Genomic DNA, 23,289 nt, shown 5'->3' on the forward strand with positions numbered 1-23,289 from the left:
TTTTTTTTTTTTTTTTTTGCTTTTTGGAGGGTAATTGGGGTTAAGTAACTTGCCCAAGGTTACACTGCTAGTTTTTTTTGTGTGTGGGTGTTAAGTGACTGAGGCTGCAACTGAACTCGGGTCCTCCCGTCTTCGGGGCCAGCGCTTTACTCACTGCGCCACCTAGCTGCCCCATTTTGTTTGTTTTTTGATGAGGCAACTGGGGCTAAGTGACTTGCCCAGCGTCACACAGTTAGTAAGTGTCAAGATTTTGTTCAGAGGATGGATTTGAACTTAGTTCCTCCTGATTTCAGGGCCAAAATATCCACTCTATCCACTGTACCACCTAGCTGCCCTGACTGATTGTTTTAATGGGGGGAAAATGTCTTTATGTGATCAAATCTCTCAGCTCTGAATTCTCCTCCTTGAGATAGCTTAAAAACCAGTTCTTAAATGCTCTTATTTTGGGGTGGGGGTAGGGATGGGGAAGGATATCTTTATTGGCAGGGTAGCTGGTCAGGTATGGGCAGACAGTACACACACCATCGCCCACCCACTCATTGACTAGAGTTCTGAACTTCTGGAACTGTGTTTTGGTCCCAATTGCCTCAGTGACTGTTAGCACATTGGACCTCAGAGTCCTGTTTAGGGGCCGGCAAAATCCACAGTGATATATCCTCATCAGGGAACTCTATTAGGTATCCCTACAATATTTTCACATTCTTCCTGAACCCTAAATGTTCCCCGGCTTCCAAATTGTCATGCAAAAACCACAAAAATTACTACAAGGTTTCACAGCAGAGGCCAGTTCCTAATTATTGGGGGGAGAAGTCAGCTGTTCTTCTTTGTAAACCTTACTTCTTGCCTCCCCCGATCTCTCTCCCTTGCTGCTCCTCTATGTCCAAAATGGCAGTAAGATACCTTTCAGTTGTAAATTTCTCACTACTGGTTTTTGGGCAAGTACTGAAACAACTCACAGTACTTGACTTTTCTATCACCTCTGTCCAAGGAGTTGACAATATCCCCATCCAATGATCGATGTCCTTCCTTACCCACTACCTTCACCCTAGGTAAGGCATTAGGTCTTCTTTTCATGTCTCTGGTGAAATTCTTATTTAGAGAGAGTGCATGGACAGAAGCATGGATTTGTGATCAGATAAAGTGGGTTCATATACCAGCTCTGTAATTTACTAGTTATGTGACCCTGGACAAGTTGCATAGCCTCTCAGCCTCATCTGTAAAATGAAGATAAACCTAACACTTGTCTTGCAGGATTGTTTTGAGGATCAAATTAGATAATATGTGTAAAATGCTTTGCAAACTTTAAATCCAGCTATTAGTTATCACTATGATCCTCTGATTATCTTCTGGGTCAGATTCTTCAGTATGCATACCTCATAGTCATCTCTCAATCTCTTGCAAGGAAGAAGATGAATTATTTCTGATATTGCTGTAAGAGTTCAGGAGAGTGTATTGGATTGAGATTTGAAATGTGAAAAATTGGGTGAGTTTTCCAGGTCCATGCTAATTCTGGTTCATCAATCACTGTGTTCAGTCAACAGGTGATGGGAAGCAGCCCTGAATATCAATCATATAAAGCCCAGAATTGTCTGTATGCTGGAAGATGTGTGCGAACTACTAAGACCTGATCTCCAGGCACTCACATCAGGGATTTTATTTTCTTCTTCAATCTCCTTGTCACTTTTTCATTTCCATGCCCACCTTAAAACCTGATGAATGAACTGAATTCCCCTTTGAATGTGCTGTGTTCATAGAAAGGGTGATTTTTCAAGGTCAGACTATATAGTTTTCTTGGCAAACTCTGCCATTGGCAGGAAATAGACCCCAATCTTATAATAACCATTTATTACAGCACTTTAAAGTTTGCAAAGCAGGTTACATATGTTATTTCATTTGTTCCTTGCAACAACCCTGTATAGTAATGTTATCTCATTTTATAGAAAAGGAAACTGAGGCAGAGAGCGGTGAAGGGCCTTGCCCAGTGTCACACAGCAAGTGCTCTGACCTCAGACATTCCTGACTCCAACTCTAGGACTTCCTCCACTGTACCACTTAGCTGCCCACCAGTCTTACTTCAAATGTGTAGTACAACTTCACACTACACACACAATTTAATGGCCTGGTTTTCTTATTCTACATGTCTATTGGGTTTTGGATGGTACACAATTAGATGCCTAGATTCTATTGAATTACTCTCAAGAAGTTAGCAGTGAACTGTGAATCTCAGCTGAAAAAACTGTACATAAAGCCCATGTCACTAAAAACCTCCAGTAAAAACACAAGGTGGTCTGAGGAGCAGAAGGCAACTTGGCTTGTGGGACTCAAATATACATTCTGGAGGGATGAATGATTTATGATCAGAAAACCACAAATTAACATTATCTAGGCTGTATTGTATTTTTATAATTCTTTTTTGGAGGGGGGAAGGTAGGGCAATTGGGGTTAAGTGACTTGGCCAAGGTCACACGACTAGTAAGTATTAAGTGTCTGAGGCCGGATTTGAACTCAGGTCCTCCTGACTCCAGGGCTGGTGCTCTATTCACTCTACCACTTAGCCTCCCCTATTTATATTGTTAAAAAAATTGCAATTTAATCTGGTTGGGTACCCACAGCCATGGAGTTTGACACCTCTGATCTAAAGCCAATAATGTTCTCCTGGGAAGGAGAGAAATCTGTTATAAGGTCAAGCTTCCTATGATACCATGGTTGAGAAAGCATCATGAATTAGTGTAAGAGTGTCCTTGGCCTCCTACTGGGATATAATTATAATAATAGTAAAAACATTCATATAGTGCTTTAAGAGTTGTTAGGTATTTTACAAATATTTGTCTCCTTTGGTTCTCACAGTAATCTTGTGAGGTAGAATCTAATATTATCCCATTTTGCAGATGAAGAAAATGAGGCAAACAGGGTAAAGTGACTTGCCCAGGGTTACACAGCTAGTAAGTGTCTAAGGCAGGATTCAAATCCAGGTCTTCCTAACTCCAGGCCTAGCACTCTATCCACTGAGCCACGAAGTCACCTTGGATATCTTTGTGTTGATCACAACCTTTGAACATCACACTGGATATCTTGTGCCTAGTGAGGCATGCTGCTGAATGAAATTCTTGGTCCTTCCCTTGGTGACTGGTTGACAAATCATCATGATAAACCCAAAAGACCTTCTCTGTACTTGCCCTTGGAAGCACTGTAACCTGACCTACTTCCTTTTACTTACAATTTCTCTGTCTATACTGGGGGACAAACAATGGTTCTATCCAGGTCTCTTCCTTCTTCAGTCCCAAACTTTGTGACTGTGCATTAAAGAAAAGTGTTTTTCATTCAGATCCTACGGGTATAATGACCTGATAGGATTCAGGCCTTCTTAATGCATACTAAATTCTTGGGGTCTTTTATGATGGATGTCTTGCTCCCTGCAGGTGGTAGGGCCAGGTGTTTAGGGCAGTCTTGATGATTAACAACCTAGTTCATCATGTTGTAATTCTATTCCACTAGAGTTAACTGGCAAGAATAATGAATGAACAAGAGGTATACTGCCTCAGGCTCTGATCCATCTTCCCTTTATTGATTGCTTATGAGTCAAATCTGTCCTATTAGTCTTTGCCAAAATATCTCTTTCTACAAATTACAGATAGTTAACATTTAAAGGTCATAGCAAAGAGGCTCCTATGAAAGCTCTCTTTAGCACTAGCAAACCCTTTCCTACAGTATTCTTGCCCTGTATAAAACCCCTTTTCTCAGAAGAAGTGAACCATTGGATCAACCTAGAGCACACTAAGATGAATTGTTTGTAAATGTTCACCACCAGTAAGAAACACTTCAGGCCAGCTGGTGGAACCCAGTCCTGTATGACCCATACAGGCTGGATAAATTTATAATCCTTTTGGCTCCAGCATAAATCCCAGGAAGATTACTTGGCTCTGGTGGAACACACAGTAAAAAAAAAAAACTATTGCAGAGGAGTTTCGTAAGTACCTCAAGAACTTGTGGGAGGTGTGTTTGTTCACACTGGGAAGAGATTAGAATGCCCTCTTCAGTAGGTTACAGCATGTTGACAGAAGATCCGCTAACATGTCATTAATTAAATGCTGGAAGATTGCAGGTGTGGGAGCTAATTCAAAGGGCCCAACCATGTACTCATGTCTGAATCACATCCAAAAGTCTGTCTTCCACTTATCACTGGCCCTGATTCTAAGGAAGTTTTAGGATCCCCACAAATCCAGCTTAGTGTAAATCCTGAACCCAAAGCCAAAACATCAGAAATCAATACAAAGGAGTATTGGGTGTGGATGGTGATCTCACTCAGTCCTCAGAAGTCAACTCACTTCCCATTTTGGGAGCAACCAAAATGAGAAAACCCTGTCAGTGATGGGGAAGAATAGAAGATCCCCCTTTTGACACTTATTGAATGTTTTCCTCTAGTTAAGACCTGTGAATTTCTCAACCAATAAGTAAATTCCCTGTAGGTAGGAGATGTACTTGCTCAGAGTTGATTCTGAAATTACTCCCATCAGTAACCAGTCATTTCCTGTCTATTAAGATATAATTAATTTCACTCTTTGCGATACTTTTTGGAGCTCATGATTTTTAGTGCTTTCTGAATCTCTTTTTTTTTGGAGAGGGAAAGGCAAGACAATTGGGGTTAAGTGACTTGTTCAAGGTCACACAGCTAGTGTCAAGTGTCTGAGGCTGGATTTGAATGCAGGTCCCCCTGACTCCAGGGCCGGTGCTCTATTCACTGTGCCACCTAGCTGCTCTCCCGACTCTCTTCTTGAAGGAAGTATGCATGTCTTACAATCTTTCTTGATCTTGAATTGTATTTTCCTTCTTCAAAAAAATTCAATTTTCAAGTTCAAATTCTCTCACTCCCACATCCTCCCCTCCATACACACACATTGAGAAAGCAAGAAAAACAAAACCCATTTACAAACACTCATAGTCAAGCAAAGCAAATTCCTTCTTTGACCATGTGCAAAAAAGAAAATCACCTCCATCTGCACTCTGAGTTCATCATCTCTCTATCTGGAGATGGGATAGCATTTGAATTCTACTTTTCCATTGGAAGATGTCCATTTTTGTACCCATCTTGCAGCCACTGAAAGGCAAGGTATACATACACACATATATGTATATATATACACACATGCATATATATGTACATATATACACAGAATCTTCACTTTGAGGAGTTTATCAAATTCTTCATAGAATCTCCCTATTTCATTCTCTGTTAACATACATGTGTTAACACATAAGCTTCAATTCTTTTCATAGTGATTGGTTTACTTAAACATCATGAATGCCCAAGATAAATAAATGACCCATAAAGTAATTTTTCTTTCTGCTATTATGTTCATGATAAAATAAAAAAAAAAAACTCGACTTACTCGCCAGTAATGTGTTCATAGGGGGTTTGTGGAAGGATTCTGGGCCCTTAGTTATGTGTTGATATGATCTGTGTATGATATTCAACTTGCTCTAGCCAACACTGTCTAAATCAGACTGCTCTTGGTCCACCAAGTCCATCCTGTACCTTCATGCTCCACACCTTGTACCATAGAATCCCAGAATTCATACCTGAACAAGGATCTCCTCCATATAACAAGTGATTATCCTGCCTCCACTTGGAGAATCCTAATAATGGGGAACTCATGACCTCTTAAGGCAACCCATTTTACTGATGGTTAGAAGTGTTCTCCTTCTACAGAACCAAAATCTGCTTCTAGAAATTTCCACACAGTGTTCCTAGTTCTGCCCTTTGGAGCTGAGTCAACCGAGTCTAGTCCTTCTTCCATATGCTAGTGCTTCAAATGCTTTAGGACAACTTCCACATGCCCATGGATGTCTTTTCTCTCTCTTTGTTCCTTGAATTTCTAATCAGCCTTTAAAATCCAAGTCAAATGCCATGTCTTCCATGCCTTTTGCGTATTATAATTATACTATATAGGTTATACCCCACTAATATACTGTTAAAACTATGAGAGCAGGACTAAATCTAATCTAAACTTTGTTACTCTCCCAGTGTCTAGCATACTTCTCTAAACAGTGGCATTTAATAAATATTTATTGAACAGAACTTAGCATTATGCATATTCCTAGCTAACTCCATCTACTATCTCTACTCTGCTTTACTCTTTCAGTCAGTCAGTCAGTCAATAAACATTTATTAAGCACTTATTGTACGCCAGGACCTATGTTAAGCATTAGGGATACAAATATGAAAAAGAAAGACAGTCCCTGTCCTCAAGGAGTTTTCCATCAAATGAAGGAAAACAAATAATGAAGCTGAAAGGGGGAAGGGGGAGATGAAGAAGAAGTTATCCTTCTGGGAGATGGCATGGTAGAGTTCAGTCCAAATCTGGAGGGAGGTGAAGAGATAGTTGTTCTTGGAGCTCTCTTTAAATAGGTGGTTTGGGAGTTCTTTCCTCCACCCTCCAGTCCTCCAATCAGAGGAGCAGACAATTTTGAGGGTGCTGATGAAGAGTGAGTGCTAAAGTTGATGCAGTCTTCCATCCTCTCCCCCTTTCCCTTTTTTTTGCCTTTTGGAGGGCAATTGGGGTTAAGTAACTTGCCCAAGTTTACACGGCTAGCTTTTTTGTGTGTGGCTGTTACGTGTCTGAGGCCAGAACCGAACTAGGGTCCTCCTGACTCTGGGGCCAGCGCTTTTACTCACTGCTCCACCTAGCCGCCCCCAACCTCTCCTTTCCCTTTTGATGTCCTCCATACATTTTTAAAAACATTGGTTATTTCATTCCTTCTGTCCCTGTACTGCTCTCCAATGAACTGTAGCTATCCTTGTCTGCTCCCATTTTCTGGCCTCTGGATCTTGTGTTTTGAGAGCTGGCCTAAGCCTCCATGAGCTAGCAACTCCTCACCTGTCTCTTTCCTTCAGCTTACATCTAGTGGGAGCTCACATCATTACCCTACCAGTACCAGGATAAAGTAATGTCTCAGGTATACGTCATCCCTGAAAACAAGCTCTTGGTTCTGCCCTCTGGGGCCAAATCAGACAATTCTTCCACATGACAGTCCTTCAAGTACTCAATGATGGCTATCATGCTCCCATCAACACACTCCCTCCCACTTTTTGCCTCTCTTTTAAAACCATGTTAAATGCTATACTTTCCATGAACTCTTCTCTGATCTCGATTGACAATGGTCTTTTGTCCCTGAAACTTACAGAAAACTTTGTATGAAGTTTTCCAATGTAATTACTGTGTACAATCATGCATTACAGCTAGAAGGGCAAGTAGATAGACCATAGAGCCTGGAGTCAGGAAGACTTGAACTCAAATGTAGTTGCACACACTTACTAGCTGTGTGACCCTGAGCAAGGCATTTAACTTCTGTTTGCCTCAGTTTCCTTAACTGTGGAAATGGGGATAATAATAATAGCATCTATCTTGGAGGGTGGTTGGGAGGATCAAGTGAAATAAAGCACCTGTAAAGTACTTAGTACAATGCCTGGGACATAGTAGGTTCTTAATAAATAACTATTTCCTTCCTTATGCCCACCAAAAACTTTGAAAGGAAAAAAATAGTTATGCACTGAAAGAAAACTTTAAAAAATGACCATATTAAAAGTGCATATTTATTGTGAAAGTTTATTTTCCATTTTTCTCATTCAAATAAGGATATTCTTTTTATTTTTCTCATTGCTGCAACTTGTCTTTATTTTTATCACTTTCATTTTTCAAACCAGACCCAGGCTTTTATTGACTGATTTCTTCCATTTAAAATATTCTTCAATGACATTTTTGACCTGAGGTTACTTGAATCCTTCTTAACTACAAAGCAACTAGAGCCAGTCACCAATGGGGCCTTCCATCTCTACCAGTTTTGCAGAGGTCTTCCCATTCACTCAGCATCTTCTTGTCGCCAACCTTGATCAGACTGATTTGGTGCTCGGCACGTAAGGCCTTACCTATTTCCATATATGGGTTCATCACAGTTGGAAGCAAGAACACAAAGATGTGCTTGGTGTTTGTCCACGGTTTTAGCAGCTTCATGAATTCCATGAATTCCACTAGCAGGTCCATCTTGGTAGAGTAGGGTCTTTAGCATTTCTAGTGTTAATGTCCATTCCACCTCTAGCAGTAATGTCTTTCTTGGCTAAAAAAGCAATTCCCCAGGTGAAGCTGAATTTTGAGTGCACTGGGAACCTCCACCTCCTGCTCAGCTTGATGTGGTGACAGAGAATGATCTGCTCTTTACTTTTACTGACCTTCTCACATTACAGCATCTCCATTACCTAGATGCTAAAAAGGAGGCAGGTAGGTGTTACAGTGGATAGAGGGTGGGCCTGGAGTTAGGAGGACCTGAGTTCAAATCTGGCCTTAGACATTTATTAACTGTATAACCCTAGGCAAGTCACTTAACCTCTGCCTCAGTTTTTTTATCTGTAAAATTGGGATAAGGGGCAGCTAGGTGGTGCAGTGGATAGATCTCCAGCCCTGGAGTCAGGAGGACCTGAGTTCAAATCCAGCCTCAGACACTTAACACAAAAACTAGCCCTGTGACCTTGGGCAAGTCACTTAACCCCAATTGCCCTGCCTTATTCCCTCCAAAAAAGCGAAAAAAAAAAATAAAATAAAATTGGGATAATAATACCTATCTGTCAGGGTTGTTCTAAAGATTAAGTAAGATAATATTTGTAAAGCAATTAACACAGTTCCTGGCACATAGCTGGAACTTAATAAATGCTTATTTCCTTCTTCTATTGCCTTTGAAAGGTAGGTATCATCAGGTAAGTTAATTGTGAGGATTCCATATGGGTATATGTTGGACTAGCAGACTGCTGAGGTCCCTTCTAACTCTGAAATTCTGTGATTTTTTTTAACTATAAGTGATAATATTGAGATAAAAAATAAACATTATTTCTTATAGTTAAAGATAAACATTATCTTTATCTTATAGTTTATTATAAATTTATTACATAAAATTTTATTATATATTATAATACATATTATATATGAATAATATATTATAAATTTATTATATATTCATTATCTATCTTATAGTTATAGTTAAAGATAAACATTATTTCTTATAGTTATAAAAACTACCAATGCTTCTCTCATCTCAAACCACAGCTTCTTCTCCTCTGGTATCAAGGATATGGTTATAATGCCATGCTTTAGACTTTGCATTAAGCCTGATTTTGATGGGGGAAAAACTGCAGAGGCCTGGTATAGATAGCTACATTTTGGCATATGCTAGTGATAAGACACAGTTGTTTCTAAGGCTTTTGGTCCTTTCTTTCTTAAGAAAAGAGATTGGAAACTTTTCAAACATAAGATCCCAAGAATGAAATAATATGTCTGGATTAAAAAAAATCATGAAGCACTCCCTCTGGGTGACCCTTTCAACTTATATTTGCATATTGGGTCCCCCAGTTTGGATTGGATACCCCAGGTTTGAGGTATGCTTTAGGTCTTCAATCTAAAAAATGGCTCACTAGTCCCCATCAGTATGCTTACCTTTAATAGACAGCCAGCTAATACAATTAGTTGAAAGCACAAACAGTAGAAACAAAACATTCTTCCTATAAACCTGGGGTGCACTCTCCTACAATTACACATAATATTGGAAAGAAGAGTAGCTACACACACAGAGTGCAATAGTAGAGAAGCACAAACATACGCAATACAGGTGGTCAAGGCAACTCACACTCTCACACTTTTATGCTACTCCCTATGGGCACCATGTATCTGTTGCACACATCACTCCATTGAATTCTCTGGGCCTCCTTCTTTCCACAGTTTGACTCAACTTTGCAACTCAACTAGACTACTAGAACTTCTTTTTTTAATTTTTATTTTTTTGTCTTTTATTTTTACTCATGTATCTTTCTATTTATCTATTTTTTAGAGCTCCTTTTTTGACTGACTCCTTAGAGAGTATCCATCAGCAAATCCAGCTGACTTTTTGAAGGCTGTCAAGGATGTGCTGCTCCTTTAGACAGCCAAGTCTAGCCTCCTCATAATTCCATCAAACTAAAGGAAGAACTTCTTAATACCTCCTAAAGCATCAAAAAAACAAAGTGTAAAAGCTTCCTTTACCAACTATTTTTTTTTGCTTTTTTGGGGGGGGAGGGCAATTGGAGTTAAGTGACCTGCCCAGAGTCACATGGCTAGTAAGTGTGTCAAGTGTCTGAGGCTGGATCCAAACTCAGGTCCTCCTGATTCAAGGCCAGTACTCTATTCACTGGACCACCTGGTCGCCCCTCCTTTACCATCTATTAATGACCACTCCCTGTTTGACATTCTTTATAATATTCAGATAGATCATTTAGGGTGTGAGTGAATCAAAGTTTAAAATGACAAAATCATTAGTCATGCATCCATAAATTCAGACATTTACTTGGCAGCACTGTTAGCCTGTTTTGAATTAGTATGTAATACCTGAAAAGTATTGAACTGCATTTAATGTTGTGGATTTTGTAATGCATATATGTCACTAATTCACATCTATCATATTGTCCAAGTAGTTCTAACTAAGGAGGTTTAACTGCATTATTATTAAAAACATTTGTATGTACATAGTTTAAACTGACAATGTTCCCACATTCCTCTCTTATGATGGTAACTTTCAGATTGAATAATAATGGCTTATAATAATATAGCATTTACTGCGTGCCAGGAATTTAGCTAAGCATTTTACAATTATTATCTCATTTGATCCTGACAACAACCCTAGAAAGTAGGTGTTTTTATTATCCCCATTTTACAATTGAAAAACTGAGGCAAACAGAGGTTAGGTGATTTGCCCAGAGTTACACAGTTAGGAAGTATCTTAGGCCAGATTTGAACTGTAGGCATAGCCTCTATCCACTGCCTGACTGAGATTAAAGACCTTGGGTGCCACATGCCTTAGTTACCCATCTCTTAGGAAAGTAATTTAGAATTCACCTTATTTGGAAAAATGCAGATGGGCAATTCTAGGCTGGCTCTAACTGTAGTTTTCATTTTTGTATAAGAGACTGACCGATATAAATAACAAAATTATAAAACAAAGAATTGTTTGAGGACTATGAGAAGATTGTATTAGGACTCAGGTTTCTATCTGATAAAAAAGAGGGATTTTTTTTTAGTTTTATTTCAGAAGGTAAGGTGAGTCACTGACCACTAAGAGGTTCTGATTGGAGGCATTGGAGGACATTAGAAAACCAAAGAAGAAGCTATGGGAGGAAACCAGCAGAAGAAGAAGGGAAAAAGAGAAATGGAAAAAGCTGAGCACAGGAGGAGCTGGAGCCAGAAGGCATAGGAAGTGATTAGGAAAGCTGATTTATGGAAGACTAAAAACAGTGAACTGACAGGAGATGAGCCAACTGCCTAAAGCCTGATAGAGTCTGTAGCTGTTGGAGGCTCAGTGGAAAGGACCAGAATCCTGGGGTGTATGAGAAGCTATCTGAACTCAGTGCTCTCTACTGCCATCTATAGGTTGAAAGTGGCCGAACCTCTCAGAGGTGCAGGTAATGCCCTCTTCTGCTCTCTCTGGTTCAAGAAGCTTTGCATCTAATTTTCTGTGAGTTGTAATTTGCTCTTAGAAAGTGGCTTGGGACTGATTGGACACAGGAGAATCTCCTGCTAATTGTAGATTTGAGGGGATTGGTAGTTTTTCGTTACAATAACATAACACTTTTAGAACAACTTGTTAAGTGTAGCTGTGAGCAAAAAGAGCTCGTCATAAATTTATTGACTTGACAGGAAAGGAGTGTCTTTTTTTCAGCAGGAGCAGTGAGTACCTGAAAGGGAACAAACAGCTCACAGAGCAGTGGCTTGCAAAGCATTATAGATCGTTCCTGAATGGACTTAGGACGTGGAGCAGTCCAGAGTTGTAAATTGCACCAGGTACATTGGCTTCCCCACTCAACTTCCTTGTGAAGTTTTTATAAGTATCTGTATATTCTCCCCCATGGACATTGTGTGCATTGGACACTGTGAGGGAGAGTGTGACCAAGATTTATGGATAGCCAGTGAGGTTCAATTATTCTTACTTTTGCCTCCTATTGGGTAAAAGTTACAATGATTTCTGTTAAGTAAATATCATGATTCTTCCTTTTTTAGTCTTATCATTTTTAGGAGTCAATGGTGTTATTAGGATGGATTTCATGTAAACAGGAAGCATGCTGGTTTGGGAAGATAGGCCAAAATAAAGAGTCGCAGGAGTAGATCTCCCATATACTAGAGTTGCTCCTTGGATCCTGAAAGACTGTTTTAAGTTTTAAGGAGGAAGAGGAACAACCATTTATCTTACTATGTGCCAGGTGTCATACTAAGTGCTTTACAAATATTATCTCATTTGATCCTTAAAACCTGGTAAAGTAGGCGCTATTATTATCTCCATTTTATAATTAAGTAAAGATTACATTTATAGCAGGCTGGCAGAGCCTTCCCTGGACGTGTCAAACCTGCTAGTGTAAGTGAAGTTTGGGCTAGGCAGCCAGCTCAGGGTGAGGACTGGGGGTCTACATCATGCCTGGGCTACCCGATGTAACCTTGAACAGGAAGGTGCTAGTAGCTGAGGGGATAGAAAAGACCTCGTTCAAGAATCTTGATGGAAACTAGATATTCTAATTGGTCCAGTTGAGGAGGGAATGCTTTCCAGGCAAATTGACAGCCATTGCAATAAGACAAAAATGGGAGATGAGTTATAAAGTGCATAGAGAAGACTAATGTGTAAGAAGTTTGGAAAGGCAGGAAGGAGACCAAGTTGTAAATTACTTTAAATGCCAAAGAGAGAGGTTTCTATCTGATCATAGAGGTAATAGGGAGCCACTGGAGTTTATAAGGTAGAGAGATAACATAGAATAGCACTTTAGAAAACTCACTTTGGTGACTGTGTGGAAAAATGGATTAAAGTAGGGAGAAATGAATCCAGGGAGAGCAATTGGGAAGCTATTGTACTAGTCCAGGTGAGAGATGATGAGGGCCTGAACAAGGGTGGTGGCTGTGTGAGGAAATCGGAGATGGATGTGAGAGATGTGGACATAGAAATGACAAGACTTGGCAACTCACTGGAGACGTGGGACGGATGAGAATAAGGAGATGAGGATGACACAGAGGTTGTATGGCTGGGTGACCGGAAATATGGAGGTGCCCTTGATAGAAAGTGAAGTCCAGAAAAGGGATGAGCAAAACAAATATAACATAAATAAAGATGATGAGTTTTTATTCAGGACGTGTTGAGTTTGATTTGTCCACAAGATAGCCAATTTGAAATGTCTAACAGGCGGTTCGTGATGTGGGACTGCAGCTCAGGAGACAGACTAGGGCTGAACATGTAGACTTGAAAGTCATTGCACGGGGATGAAAAAAAAATCCATTGGAGCCGATTAGGTGACAAAATTAACGTACAGAGGGGAGAGAAAGGAGGATCAATCTAGAGCCCTAGGAGACGTCCCTAGCTTGTGGGTCTGACTTGGAGGATGGTCCAGTAAAGGAGACTGAGGAATAGCTAGAAAAGTAAGAAGAGAAGCAGGTAAGGGCAGTGCTATGAAAACCCAAAGGGGGCGGAGTATTGAGGGAGAGAGGTTGGCCAACAGCATCAAACTATGCAGAGAGGACCAGGAGTACGAGAGTTCTGAAGGGGTCTTTACATTAGTCAAATAAATCACTGGTAACTTTGGAAGCTGATAGAAAGCCAGATTGCAGAAATTGATCAAATTTTAATGTTTATAACATTGATAACATCATATACTTATAAGTATATAAAATATGAGTATATGTATTTTTATACTCATAAAGTGTGAGTATATACTTATGTGAGATTTATAGCAATGATATTCTGGATGTGATGGATAGGCTTTTGTTGGGCATGAAGTTTCTCAAAAGTTACTTAATCTCTCTTAGCCTCAGTTTCCTCATCTGTAATATGAAGTCAATAATAGCACTTACTTCACATGGTAGTTGTGAGGATCAAATAAGATAATATACGTACACTTTACTATGTAAGTGCCAACTGTTATGATTGTGTGTGTTGGGTGTTAAATGTGGAAGAAGGACTTGAGTGTTTGTAGTTTAACTCAGAGTATCATTTCCCAGGCTTTTGATGACAAATTGTAGTTTACTTTCAGGTTCACAGCACTCTGACCAGGAGTGATTTAGAAAGGGAAATCTGTAAAGGTCAAAGAAACCAGGTATGTCCTAATTCCTAGGTTAAATATATTCCTAGTTATTTCAAACCATCATTCATTCATTCATTCACTGATCTACTTATCCATCCAATATTTATTGTTCTGTCATTGTATATAGCACTGTGCTAGCCCCTATGGGGAATATAATGAGGTACTATGTATGAATCTAGGCCCTGAATATCCAGGCCACTACCCTAAAATGAGACATCTTTGAAAAGGAAAATAATTAAGTATACACAGAAAAAACAATTATACTGATTGGCATATTCAAATCTACATAGTTGCTGTGACTTTTTAAAAAAACATTTCTTTCCATTAAAATAAAGATGTTTATTTCATCATTGTTCTCTTCCTATCTATTTATCATTGCTTTTTGTTATCCTCTCTACTAAAAACATTATGAATTCAAGTATAAGCTGAATTTAGGTTTCATACACATAGATTTTTGGAGAAAAGGATAGCTTATATCCAGACCATTTTAGTCCTTGACTTCAAGGAGCTAACAGTTTAATTAGGAGATAAGTTGTGCCCATGGGAAGATAACATCTTTGTGTATGTGTGATCCTACTCCTAAAACTCATGTGTTAGGTACTAAGAATTAGAATAAATTTAGATTAATTTTTAATTTTTGAGATAATTAAAAATACTCATGGATTTTCCAAAATCATTGCCGGAGAAGTTTTCTTCCAGTGATGATATAGTTTATTCAGTGCTTATCATATTCTTGTTCAGCATCTCTGTTAGGTAGATACTATGGGTATTATTATCTCCATTTTACAGATGAGGAAAGTCATTTTGACAACTATATTAAGAATGAATTAGAGGGTCAGCAAGGTGGCACAGTGAATAGAGCTCTGGTTCTGAAGTCAGGAAGACTTGAGTTCAAATCTGGTCTCAGACACTAAACACTTACTAGCTGTATGACCTTGGGCAAGTCACTTAACCAATTGCCCTGCCTTTCCCCCTCCAAAAAAAAAAGACCAAAAAAGAAAGAGTGAATTAGAGAGAGAATATCTAGAGTCAGGGAGACCAATTAGGAGATTATCATAATTGTACAAGGGATGGCCTGAATTAGGGTAGAAGCCACAGAAATGGAAAGGAGGGGACAGATGAAAGAGGGTATAATCAACAGGAGTTTGTCCAAAAGATGGTTAGGCCATCGTCTAAGTGATCTGATGCTTGATTTCATCTATTTGTCTTCGTGTCAAATTCTCTTCCCTCAAAAAGTACCAATATAATACATAGCTTTTAAAAATTTTAAACCTATTTTACTTTCTGACTACTTTTGAGACAATTCCTACCAGTTTTTCTGTTGTGAACGATGTATAATCAGGGTTGGAGATCACTGGTCTAGGAAATCAAACTCCAATAGTAAGAAGCTGTATTAGTGAGAGGAATATTGGAACTAGACTAAGGAGGGTTTGTCTCAGTTCCTGTCCCCACTCTGCTTCTTGCTCCCCATGTGATCTGGAGCAAATCACTTAATCTCTTGGTGGCCTCAGTTTTCTCAATTGTAAAATAAAAGCACCGGCTAGATGAGAGCTCTGAGGTCCTTTCCATGTCCCAAATTTTACGATCTTAAAAGGAGATGTAATCTAGCCTTCCTTGTTTAATTTGAAAACAAAACAACACAACTCCTGTGGGTTTCCTTGCCAGGCTGGATGCCGTTCTGGTTTTTGACCAGTAGATGGAGGTGTTGAAGTTCCGAGTGCCAAATTCCCATCTGACTTGGAACCAACCACCAAGTCTCCCTCATCATCATCATGATTCACAGAATTACTGCACCTCATCAGAGAGGTGCCTTAGAAGGCCAACTAGACCTTCTTTTCTTACTGTGGAGAAGAACGCCAACCCAGGTAGATAAAATCGTTTCCAAACTTTAAAAACTTCCAGAGAACCAGATGAGCCATCTTCCTTGACGGAACTAATCAAGCCTCGTGGGTAAGAGACTTGATTTGATCTCCAGCCTCCCCAAATCTGTTCTTTAAAAGTTACAAACTATTTTCAGCATCTTAGTCATTGTAATCACTGCATCTTCCTTAGCCATACTCATTCATAGCTGGCAGTTCCCCAGTGTTAACAATAATAATTCAGGCACCCATATATTCAACAAATAGCACTCACATCCTGCCCACATTTTATCATCTCCAAGTTAAAAATCCCCAATTCCTTCAACCACTTTTTACATGTCCTGCTTTCTAGTCTCCTCGATGTCCTTGCTTTACTCTTTTGTACCCACTGCAATTTATCAATGCCCCTCCTAAATTGAGACAATTAGATGCTCTAGTTATGGTCTGACAAGGGCAGAAAGCAGCAGAACTGGCTATTACCTGCCTCCTTCTAGGCACATTTCTGTTAATAAAGCTGAAGATCACGTTCCTCCCCCCACTTATATTGTCCTCGAAAGCCTCATAGTAGTGTCAAAGTTTATGTCAACAAACCCTAAACTCAGGAAGACCCTACCAAGCTGAAAAGGCTTCAGGTAAGAATATGATGACAGACTTTGTGTGAACAAAGAGACTAGCCTTGAGAAGGCAAAGTCTCAGAGTGTTGATTTGGGGGCACAGCAACTAATGATGACTACTACCAAGGTGTGAAAGCAATATGACTGGATCAAGAATTGAAGATGACTATATTAACTTTGCCCCTTGCCCTGTTGTACTAAGCTTTCAGTCAATCCAACTGGCTCCTTAGATCTTTTTTCATACTAACTGTAGTCTAGACATGTCTTTCCACAGTCTTGTACCTGTTCTGGTACAATCTATCTCTTAATTTAAAAAAATTCTGAACTTAAAAAAAAAAAACCTCATATACAGTAATCATTTCCATATTTTGTACAAGAAACTCAATTTCAATTTCATAAAATCTCAATTACAGATTGCTTTTCCTTTCAGTAATAATAAATTTATCATACAACTTTCAAATCTGTCATGTTTGTTTTTCCTTCTGTTTATTTTTTCTGGGTCTTTTAAATAATGTTTCGATGATTCTCTTTTGAGGGGAAGAGGAAGCATCACTATTATCACTATTGCTAGTTCCTCTTTACTTACCTTCCTAGCTTCCTTTAAGTCCCAACTAAAGTCCTACCTTCCAGTGTTTCCCTTCTTTTAATTATTTTCTATTCATCCTGTATATAGCTTGCTTAGTATACATATTTGATTGCATGCTGTCATCTTCATTAGATTGTAGGGTAGGGACTGTCTTCCTTCTTTTTGTATCTTCAGCACTCAGCACAGTGCTTGGCACATAGGTGCCTAATAACTATTTAGTAATTGATTGTTTAATTTTTCCAAGTATCCTGCCCCACTATCCTGCCCTGCCCCTCCCCCAATTAAAAAAGAGAAAAAAAACCAAAATCCTTGTAACAGGTAAGTATAGTAAAGAAAAAAAATCCACATGATGGCCATGTCAGAAAACGTATGTCTTTTGCTGTACTTTGAATCCCTTACCTCTTTGTCAGGAGATGCGTAATATGCTTCATTCAAGGTCTTCTAGAGTCCTCATTGACTTTTGGTTTGATCAGAGGTTGGATCAGGTTTGATCATAGTTCTTAAGTCTTTCAAGTTTGTTTTTCTTTACAGTGTTGTTATTGTGTAAATTGTTTTTCAGGTTGTGTTCATTTCGTTCTTCACAAGTTCACACAAATCTGTTTAGGTTTTTCTGAAACCATTACTTTCTTCATTTCTTTTGGCACAATAATTTTCCATTACTTGAATATACCATAATTTATTTACCCGTTCCCCACCTGATGGCCATCCTCTTGTCACTGAGTTCTTGGCCACAACAAAGGAGTTCCTATAAATATTTCTCTACACATAGACCCTTTTCCTCTTTCATTTTCCTGTCTCTTTGGGGGTAAAAGCTTAGTATTGGTACTGCTGAATCAAAGGGTATGCACAGTTCAGTGACTTTTTGGATTTAGTTCCAAAATGTTTTTCAGAATGGCTAAACCAATTCTTATCTCCACCAATGTTTCGACTGTTTTCTGGTAGTTATTGTCATCTTCTTATTTTTGATTCAAAGTTATCTTATTTTGTATTTTTCTTTTGCTTTTTGGGAGGGCAATCGGGGTTAAGTGACTTGCCCAAAGTAATATGGCTAGTTTTTGTGTTAAGTGTCTAAGGTCGGATTTGAACTCAGGTCCTCCTGACTCCAGGGCCGGTGCTCTATTCACTGTGCCATGTAGCTGCCCCACTTTGCATTTTTCTAATTATTTGTGATATGGAACATTTTTTTTTCTGTTGATAGCTTAGATTTCTTCCTTTGAGAATTGCCTATTTTATATCCTTTGACCATTTGCCTATTGAGGAATGAATGTTTCTTGCTCTTATATACGTAAATCAAGTCTCACCGTGTTTCCCCGATAATAAGACACTGTCTTATTATTTTTTTTGGACAGAAAAACACCAGAGGGCTTATTTTCAGGGGAGGGCTTATTTTAATGAACATTGACAGCAATTTTAATAAACAGGTAAATGTGAACAAAAAAATGTACCTTTATTCAATAAGCAAATCACTGGGGAAGAACAGGATGACGCGCTCACTGCTGCAGCTCTGATTGGATGCAGCTCGGAGCGCGGTGTGCATTTCACCCGGGGAGGGGGGGGGATGGTGCATACAGAGGGTACCGTAATGTAGCGTGTAGCGCAGGGGATCACCTTCACTACAGTAGCAATCTCAATAGGTCTTATTTTCGGGGGAGGGCTTATTTTAGAGGAATCTTACACAGTAAGGGGAGGGCTTATTTTTGGGATAGGTTTTATTATCAGGGAAACACGGTATATATAGCTTATGAAGTATTTATCAGAGAACCTTACTGCAAAGAGTTTTTTCCCCAGTTAACCATTTCCCTTTTGATTTTAACTGTGATGGTTAATACCTATACAAAAGCTTTTAAATTTAAATTTTAGGTCATTAAAATCATCTACTTTGTCTTCTTTGATTTTCTCTATCCCTTGTTGGTCATGAATACCTCCCTCATTCGTAGTTGCAAAGGTATTTCCTTCTTGCTCCTCTAATTTGTTTGATGTGACTTTATATGTTTAGGTCATGTATCCTTTTAGGCAGAGGTGGGAACCTGTGGCCTCAAGGCCCCATGTAGCCCTCTAGGTCCTCAAGTGTGATCTGGCACTTATGGAGCTAGAGGGCCACATGGGGCCTCAAGGCTGCAGGTTCCTCACCCCTGAATTTTTTAGAGCTTATTTTGGTATATGTTGTGTTTGTTGGTCTTTACCTCATTTCTACCGGACTGCTTCCCACTTTTCCCAGCAGTTTTAATTGGTTAGTGAGTCTTTACCCCAGTCACTGGGATCTTGGGATTTATCAAACACTATCTTTCTATGTTTATTTGCTTCTGTATGTCATGTACTTAATTTGTTCCCCTGATCAACCTCTTTTTAAAGTTAGAATGAAATCATTTTTATGATTACTGCTTTATAGTATAGTTTGAGATACAGTACTGCTAAGGCCTCTTTCCTCCCCACTTTTAAAAATTATTATCTCCCTTCCTGACTTTTTTTGTTCCTTCACATGTATTTCATTCTTATTTTTTCTTCTAGTTCTCTAAAGTTATCCTTTGATAGTTTGATTGGTAGGGCAGTGAATAAGTAAATTAATTTTGGTAGTATCATTTTTATTATACTGTCATTGTCTAGCCTTAGCAATTAATATTTTTTTTATTTAGGTCTGTCTGAATTTTTGTAAAGAATGTTTTGTAGTCATGTTCATATGGTTCCTATGTGTGTCTTGGCAGGCAGACTCTCAAATATTTTGTATATTCTATAGTTATTTTGAATGGAATTTCTCTGTCTCTTCCTGCTGGGTTTTGTTGGTAAGATAGAAATGCTCATGATTTATGTGAGTTTGCTTTAAATCCTACCATTTGGCTGAAGTCATCATTTTGATTAAATTTTAAATTTACTTTCTAGGATTCTCTAGATAGACTATCATCTCTATAAAAATTATAATTATATCTCATATAATTATATACACACATTATATTATTAAATTAAATATATTTTTATTAAATATAAATTATATTTATTTCATCTTTGTGCTTCTTCCCTTCTTTTTTCTTGTCACTGCTCTAGCTATCATTTCTAGACCTATATCAAATAATAGTAGAGATAATGGATATTCTTCTTTGTCACTGATCTTATTAGAAGGGCCTTTGGTATTGCACTAATACATATAATATTCACTCTTATGGCAACTAGATAGCACAGAGGAAAAAGCTCTGGGCCTAGAGTCAGGAAGACTCATCTTCATGACTTCAAATCTAGCCTCAGACTCTTACTAACTGTGTGTCCCTGGGCAAGTCACTTAACCTCTATTTACGTCAGTTTACTCAGCCGTAAAATGGAGATAATTATAGCATCTACCTCTCAGGGTTGCTGTGAGGACCAAAATGAGATAATATTTGAAACAGGCTTAGCCTAAGCACCTGACACATGGTAAGTGCTATATAATGTTTTCCCCCTTTCTTCTCCCCACCATCACTTTTAGATTGATACTACTTAACATAATAAGGAAAGTTCTATTCTTTCCTCTGCTTTTTAGTATTTTTAACAGAAATAAGCATTGAATTTTGTCATAAGCTTTTTTGTATCTCTTGATATATTTACATGGCTTTTATTGTTTTTGTTATTAATGTGGCTATATGCATGCTAGTCTGGCCCTTTCCCTGCTGTGCATCCAGGCTGCTTGCCCACATGCCTTTTCCTACCGCAAGTTCCTGGGACTCTTTCTGTGTAGTCTTGTACTGGATAAAGGGAGTTGTGGCCATTTCTCTTTAGTTTTCTTTTTTGTTGTTCTTTCTAGTATATTTTTAGAGTTTCATTGGACATGTTTGTGTGGGATCTGGATTCTTCTGGGTCCTAATATGTTACCATCTTAGCTGGCAGTCTAAACTTAACCTAGGAACCCCATGCTGCTCTCAACTCAATTCAATTCAATAAATATTTATTAGTTATCTACTACTTGTAAAAGGGATATAGATTTTTCTATTTTCTCATCAGCAGTTTCATTACCCTGGAGTTTCCTCCTCACTGCAGCTGCTCTTCTGATGGATGAATCCCTTGTCTGGACCTCCATTTTGTGAAGTACCCAGGTCATGTTCAGTTCACCCCCAACTCCATTCCATGCCTCCTTCCCAGAAGCCTTGCATATGGGTAAATCTTCTTCCTTCTCCTCCCTCTTCCCTTTATAACTCTCTTTTATGTTTTGTTTTCCCATTAGAATGCAAGCTCTTTGAGGGTAAGAATTGTACTCTTTGCTTAAATTTGTATCCCTAGTGTTCAGCAAAGTCCCAGTGTATAGTGAGCACTTCAATGCTGTATTTATGCATGTATCATCTATTTATCTGATTCTATTCTATATATTTAGCTACCTGTCATTTCTCCGTCTATCCGCCGATCTATCCTCTTTATCTATCATCTATCAGTTTCTTATCTATCAATTGTTTATCTGTCTAGGGCTATCTCTGTCATCTTTCTGTATCTATCATATGTCCATCACTATCTATACATTATCTGTCTATCAATTTATCAACTATCATCTATCAATCTATCTACCATCTATCATCTATGTGTCTGTCTGTACAAAGACAAAAACACAAACAGTCCTTGTTCTCAAGGAGCTTACATTTCGTTGGGAGGAAGGGACGCAACATAGATACATTTAAAGTAATACAAAGTATCCACAAAGTCATTTGAGCAAGACAAGAGCACCGATTATGGGAGAGGAAATCAGGAAAGGAATTGGTTTACAAAGTGACATCTGCACTGTCCTTTGGAAGAAGCTGTGGTCTGTGAGATGGAAGTGAGGAGTGCATTTCAGGAATGGGAGACCCACTTTGTAAAGACACTGAGGAGGGAGATGGAATATTGGTTTTGGGGAATGACTAGGAGGCCAGTTTGACTGACAAGGAGGAATGCTCAAAGGGAAATAACATGAAATAAGATTGAAAGGGAGGTGGGAGACAGATTGAAGAGAGCTTCAAATATTGGATAGATGATTTTAAAAGTTTAGTATAAAGGTAATTGGGAACCATTGATTTTTGAGTAGGTAAGTGACACTGTCATATTTATGTTTTTGGAATGTTAATTTGGCCTACACGTGGAGGATGAAATGGAGAGAGGTAGACTAGTTTAGAAGAATGGAATGCAATTAAGAGGCTGTTGCAATAGCCCAGGTGAGAAAATGACTTGCCTGCAGCATGTGAACACACCAATACCTGCCTTAAAAATCGGCTGCAATCTGGTTATGCCCAAACACAGAGCTCATAGACTTGAGAAAGAGAACTTGAGGGAATTCAGGGGGCAGCACTGGCCGACTGGGCACATTTCTTCCCCCAGAGGGCAGCAGCAGCCTTTATAAGGTGATCTGTCTGCCAGATCCATGGAAGCAGTGCTAAGTAACCCCATCTTCCTTAAGCAAAGAATGCTGCCTGCCTCAGGCTGTGGCATCCTGAAGCTACTCCGGGCCCACTCTCTGTTTACAGTTGTCCGAAACTTCCTGTGTTTATCCCTCTGCCTTCTTCTCTTCTTCTTCCAAGTAGAAAGTCAGCGCCTAAAATCCATGGAAGGTTAGCTGTCTCCCTGCCCTTTCCATGCCCAACTCATGAGATTCAGGGGTACTGCAAATCCAAGGGTTCAGAGAGGAACCATCTGTGCCATCAGAGAATTGGGGCTGGGACAGCTACTGAGAAAGACAGCACAGACAAGGGAGGCCAGTCAGGGAGAGGGTCTTGACAAATATTTCCTCCAGCAGGATTTCAGTGGCTTCAACTCTGGATCCCACCCCGTACCAGCATTTAATTGTTTATTATCTCCAGCGACAATGATCTGGAAAAATTAAGTGGTGTTTATGCTCCCAGCAATGAGCTGCTTTCCTCCACAATCCTCGCTCCTCTGGAGTCATTTATCTCCATTTTCCTGTTGTCTCCCACTTCTCCCATCCCCAGACAGGCTTAATAACTGGCAATCATCACATCTCAGGGTGGAACAATCTTCATGCCGCCCTCTCACGAAGGAATCACATGTTCTCCCCAGTCGGGCTCATTTATAGGAGCGACTGGGTCTTTTGTTTTCCCAGGTCAGCTCTGGGGGGGTGAGTGATGGTGATGGGGGTGGGTTATGTTGATGGGGTTATGG

The 23,289-nt window shown here is 39.2% G+C and overlaps 1 long non-coding RNA gene across 6 annotated transcripts in view; it reads left to right on the forward strand.

Moving 5' to 3' along the window:
- The window catches only part of LOC138152110 (uncharacterized), a 138,182-nt gene that overhangs the window by 107,870 nt on the left and 7,023 nt on the right, over nucleotides 1-23,289 (forward strand). For 3 of the 6 annotated variants that reach the window (XR_011166030.1, XR_011166033.1, XR_011166029.1), the window contains exon 2: nucleotides 21,154-21,306. This is a non-coding gene — a long non-coding RNA (uncharacterized lncRNA). Of the gene's footprint in view, nucleotides 1-14,123; nucleotides 14,141-21,153; nucleotides 21,307-23,289 lie in introns of those variants that run through there. The other 3 variants (XR_011166032.1, XR_011166031.1, XR_011166034.1) reach the window with 2 other exon arrangements.

Source organism: Petaurus breviceps, unplaced genomic scaffold (genome assembly GCF_028583685.1).
Source record: "Petaurus breviceps papuanus isolate PSGF00001 unplaced genomic scaffold, PetGlider_PUasm1.0 90919, whole genome shotgun sequence".
Classification (NCBI taxonomy): Eukaryota; Metazoa; Chordata; class Mammalia; order Diprotodontia; family Petauridae; genus Petaurus; species Petaurus breviceps.